The 5,913-nt window shown below is 38.6% G+C and overlaps 1 pseudogene; it reads left to right on the top strand.

The window, feature by feature from the left end:
* The window catches only part of LOC114009654 (protein arginine methyltransferase NDUFAF7, mitochondrial-like), a 7,567-nt pseudogene extending 1,953 nt beyond the window's left edge, over positions 1 to 5,614 (top strand).
* Positions 5,615 to 5,913: the final 299 nt, after the last annotated feature.

The raw sequence follows: 5,913 nt of genomic DNA, 5'->3' as shown, positions 1-5,913 counted from the left end.
ACACACACATATATATGTATATATATATATATATGAGATATATATGTATGTCATATTCTATGACCAAAATTAAATGTTAATTGTGTAATGATTTTGTATGTGACATTTCAGAATAATAATAATGTTTAATGTTGTAGGTTAACTTTTAACTCAGTACTTTTATGTGTAAATTTTGCCTGTAAACCACTAAATGTAATACTAGAAATGAAGTTAAAATGTAGATGATGTAGTAGAAAGTCAATAGATAATCCTATTAGAAAATGGTGTCTCCTTACTGACAGCCTAAATTATCTCAAAATCATTCTACTTCTGCTTTGATTCAAAGTAATTATCTTGAGACGAGCAGATGGCATAATGGTTACATTGCTGGACTTCCACTTACTGCAGTTCCAGTCTCAACCTGGTGACTTAAAACTCATCCTAGATATGTGTGAGTGTGTGCCCAAAATCCCAAGCAGAGAAACGATTGTGGCATGACCTTCCCCCTGGGGGATGATTTCTCACTTTCTGTCTCTCTGTCTGTCTCTGTCTGTGTGTCAGCACGCACATGCGCCTTATAGCAAAAAAGTCTCTCTAAAACACACACACGCATGGATATACACACAAGCGCCCACAAATTATCCTTTAAATCCTTTCTAGGGTTGCTGAGTTAGTAAAGTATACAGCAGTTCAAAGAAAAATAGCAAAGAAAAACTACAAAGAGCAGAAAATGAAATGGTAACGTCAGATACAGAAGAGAGACACCATGGTTATAAATTTAAAAACTGAAACTTTAAATGGTACACTCACAGGAGTCTGGCGATTTGTCTTCAGAATGCTGTTTGCGCTTGGAGGTGAACGAGAATTACCCAAGGAGGTTCACCTTCTTTTGGAAGACTAATTAAAGTCCATGTTATGTCACTTTAAACTACATTTTTCTGAAAGAAGCCTCTATTGAGGATGAAAGTCACCAGTGGAGACAAAGATCCCTGAACTGCCATCTTCCATTTCTGTCTTTCAAATCGGCAAGTCAGGCCACTTCTTCAGAACAGGTCTGTTTGACTCAAATCAATCCGGACATAGACTGATACTGTAGATCATGACCTTAATTTTGTATAGTTACTTTGAAAAGAATAGACTCTGCCTGAATTTGACTGAGCAACTTCTTGTCATTGAACTGCTTTGAAAGCTACTTCTGTGTACAGCACATTTTCCACAATAGAAATTCAAGGATCTTTCTATCTCAATACTGTCAGCCCAAATGCCTTCAAGCAGTTTCAGTTCTGCCATCGGTAAGAGATGAATTTGTTCAATCAAGTTAAATCACTGTAGTAGCTCAGTCACTGCACCCACAACGCTCCAGTTCTACCTAGTTTCTTATCCCAAGGTTAAATTCATATCTGAAGTTTCATATCCTGCCCCAAAATAGTTACCTATATTTGGAATGATATATTCAGAAAAATCATTAGCTATATTGAAAAGAATTCACATGGAAAGAACCTGTTATGGCTTCTACTAAAAACATATGCATACAATTCTTTTTTAAAAGAATTATTTTATTTTATTTTATTATTTAATTATTTTTTAAAAAAAAATTGGGCAGAGAGGGAAAGAATGAGAGAGACAGAGGAGAGATAGAGAGAGAGAGAGGGAGAGAGAGGAAAACAGAAAGTGAGAGAGAGAAAGGGAAAGCGAGAAAGCAAGCCACCAGATCCAGGACTCAAACCACAGACAGGTATGTGGGAGTCCAGCAACCTCAACCATCATGCCACCTGCCGGCCCCAACATGGAATTTTTAAATTCATGATAGAACATCTGTCCATGCTCATCAGAGTGAGAGAGATAAGCACCATCCATGGAGGATCTGGTAACACCATGATTCCCTTTCTCAAGTTCTCCAGCCCAAATCTTGACCCTTGCACAAATGCCCAGCAAGTAAAAACATATTTTAAGACTCATTTTATTTTAAGGTTTTGTCATGGGGTATGTGTGCTCACTAGAGAGAATCAGACAGAGACATTGAGAGAGAAAATGAGAAATCACTCTCCAGGGAGGATGGCCACACACAATCCCTTCTCCTTCATTCTCCTCCTGGGATTTTGGACATGCATGCACACATGCATGATTTTCAAGCCACCATGTCCAAGACTTGAATATTGGTGAACCATGTGGGAGTCTAATGCCTTAACCAGAAGGCGACCTGCTGGCCCCAGGCCTTATTTGATTTTTTTCAGGAGTAAGGATTTTAAAACATGTTTTAAATTATTTGTTTTCTATTCTGAGAGACAGAGTGAAAAAGCCAACATACCAAACAGGATAATGACACCATGATCCATACCCAGCTTCAGCCAGCCTTGGAGCAAAATGGGCACACACATGCCTGACTTACTCATCGCTGTCTTAGGATCCTTCTGATATAGATCAGCTTTGCAGAACATTGCATTTTTTATCAGCACTAACTTTGATTTATTTTTAATCAAAGAAAATCATATTTTATCTATATTTTTTAACTGATTGTTAAGTTACACAGTATAGCTTAAGATGCAGTGTAGTCTCCTGTCTTGCCAGGTGTACATGTACATGTGCCTACACAGTTGTATTTACAGAAACTACAAGACCAGTTCTCCTTTAAAATCCATTGATTTTCTTTTCCCTATTCATCTTACAGAAAATCATTTTTCACATCAAGCTTTCTTTGAGTCTCCATTTTCCTTCCTTAGCTATAACCACCTTTACCTGTCTTGAACCCTAATCTAAACATATGAACTCATTTATCTCCCCTTAATTTTTAAAAAACATTTCCCTAAGGAGGATTCCCATCATTATTTTTATAGCATTTTTACAGACAATACAATAGGAAGAGATGTTTTAATATTGTACAACAGACATTTAATATATCTGTTAAGAAATAATCTTCTGCACTGTGGACTTTGCATTGTACAAAACCAGTCATCTTAGGGACCAGCAGTTAGCGTAATGGCTATGTTGCTGGTCTCCCACGTCGTCGACCACGGTTCACGTCCCGGACCCAGTGGCTTAAAACACACTGGGCGTGTGTGCATGCATGCCCAAGATCCTGAGAGGAGAATGGAAGAGAAGGGATTGCGGCATGACCATCCCCGCTGGGGGGTGATTTCTCGCTTTCTGTCTTTATGTCTCTCTCTGTCTGTCTGGTGAGCACACGTGCCCTACAGTGAAAATCTCTCCAAAAAAAAAAGAAAAAACAAAAAACAGCCATCTTGCTTTTGATAGAACAGAGATACCTTGTCAAGCTGTAGAACAAAGATGCATGTGCTAATACTTAATAAAGAAAGAATGAGAAACATTATAAAAATGGTTTCATGAAAATGCATAGAGTATTTATATTACAGGTACCAGAAAGAAGATGTTATCTGGCAGAGAAAGTGGACTGGGAGTGATTCAAAAGAGAGAGAGACTTTTTTTTAGTCATGGAAATGTACTAGTTAATATGAAGCATTAAAATTAGAAAAATAGATTCTGATAAAATACATGGAAAAAGATCTCTATGTATTAAGAGTAAAATTATTAAGTAAAGTAGCAATGAAATGTTGCTCTTTAAGGTAAAGGGAATAATAAAATTAAATAGAAAATTTAGGTACAATCATAAGTTGGATAGAGTTTTCTTTATCTTTTCTTTTATACAGTACAAAACAAAATAAATTTTAAAATGTGGCTTATTTATTCTATAGATATTCTTCTTTTTTAAAATATATTTTATTGGGTTGTTGGAAAAGTCATGACACATTTTTGCATAGAAATACGTAGAGGGGCCAACAGATGGCATAATGGTTACATCGCTGCACTCCCTCCTGGCTAACCTTGGTTGGAGTCTTGGATTTGGCAGCTTGAAACTCAAGCCAGGCACCTGTACATGTGTGCCCAAAATCTCGAGAGGAGAATAGAGCAGAAGGGATTGGAGCACAACCATCTCCCTGGCGTGGTAGTGGGGGTGTAACTTCTCACTTTCTGTATCTCTGTATCTCCAATGAGCACACATACCCTACAGCAAAAAATCTCTCAAAAAGAAGGAAAAAAAGGAAAAGGAAAAGAAAAACAGAAAAATTCCATCATGACTTTTCCGACAACCTAATACATACAAGGTAGTCAATGAATTAAATATTGTCTTTACCCACATATGCTTTATAATATAGTGATAAAAATATTAAAATTAAAAAATTAATTTTATTAATAATAAGTAGTAACATACGGAAAATGGGATTGCTGTGTTAAGATGCTGTATTTCTTGGGACCAGCAATTGGCGTAATGGCTATGTCACTGCACTCCCATGTAGCTGACTGAGGTTTGAGCCCTGGACTCAGTGGCTTAAACTAACGCCGGGTGCGTGTGCATGAGTGCCCAAGATCCTGAGAGGAGAATGGAGGAAAAGGATTGTGGCATGGCCATCCCCCCTGAGGAGTGATTTCTTGCTTTCTGTTTTTCTGGAGAACGCACGCACCCTATAGAAAAAACCCTCAAAAAAAAATGTTTTGCTTCTCAGACTGGGACTACATGGAAGATTCAGATTTATTTCTTCTATCCAGCCTAAAAGGCAGATATATTGGCATGCACGTACATAATCCCAGTGACTGAGGAAACTGAGGCAGGAGGATTAAGAGTGTGAGGGTGGGGTTCAGCATGAGCATCTTAGTGAAGTTCTGTGGGGTTCTGCTCTGCCCTGTGAAGTTATTATGTGCACTGTGACATATTAGGAGAAAAAATAGATTTTATTACTTCACCTGAAATGAGTCTTTGGTTAACTACTAGATATGTAATTTGTTAGTGAGTGGATTGCCACTGGAAAATGTGCAACTTTCCCACAGGTGGAGCTGAGCCCAGGTACAAGAACCCTTGTGGAAGAGATTATTAAATCGTTCAGTCAGCTTAGATGTGTTCTAAAACACTATGACTTTTCAATACGCCTATTAGAAGTGAGACAAAAGAGTGATATTCAAGAACTGTGACTGACAGAAGAGAAGGTCCCCTGAGAGCACAATGTGAGGTCTCCGTGCATGTGCGAAGGTGTTATTAAGTCTGGGATTCTAGTTTTCTGTTACTGAGGTCTGCATGAGGTTCCAAAAGAAAACACAATGGTGGCAAGAAGTGTTCGTTGCTTTTGATCTGTACATTTCTGATAAACTGACATTGGTTTTGGTGTCTTGTGCCACCCTAGCAGAAGCCTTCCTACACCTTCATGAAGAAAAGGATGGTGCCGAAGTGTGTCTTGATGCTGTGTTATAATTCAGGAGCTTTCTCAGTGGATCACACTCACTGGACACGTGCACTGGTAACTGGTTATGGGCAGGGTGCAACAAAGATACCTTCGGAGGGTTTCGTGTCCACAAACTTCATGATGTCTTACTCCAGTAACAGCAGACCTAACAGCTGATGTGGACGGTTATTTGTGCAGAATGAGACAAGGAAAAGTGGACTCTCTGGGTCCAACAAACCTTTTTTTTGAATATGGGTATCGATGTCTAGCTGAAGTTTCTCTTAAACAAATCAGATGAACAGTCAATAAGCAGCAATTATCTCAGGGGCTTAATAATAGATCCTGAGAAGATAGGAGAATGAGTTCACTTTTTCACTCTGCTGCCTCACCAGACTTCATGGTGATGCCGTCAGGAGCAAGCATGCCAGTTAAACCCTCTGCTGCGCTGGAGCTGCATTCGGCAAACTAAAATTGCCTGGCTGTGATATTTCAGTTTGGAATTTTACTACTCTGCCTGTCTGAGAAGTCAAAATAAAGGACACATTTCTAAACGTTACAAGAAAAATAAAAGTTAGAGGCTGGCCTGGGAAACATAGTATGACAATGTCTAAAAATAAAAAGTAATAAAAAATCTCTAGGTGTGATGGTGCACACCTGTGGTCCCAGCTGGGAGTCTGAGACTGGGAGATTGTGACACAGTGAG

The sequence above is a fragment of the Tupaia chinensis genome, unplaced genomic scaffold, assembly GCF_000334495.1.
Source record: "Tupaia chinensis unplaced genomic scaffold, TupChi_1.0 Scaffold000595_1, whole genome shotgun sequence".
NCBI classification, from domain to species: Eukaryota; Metazoa; Chordata; class Mammalia; order Scandentia; family Tupaiidae; genus Tupaia; species Tupaia belangeri.
The sequence above is the reverse complement of the archived record's forward strand: the minus strand, read 5'-3'. Positions and strand labels throughout refer to the sequence as shown.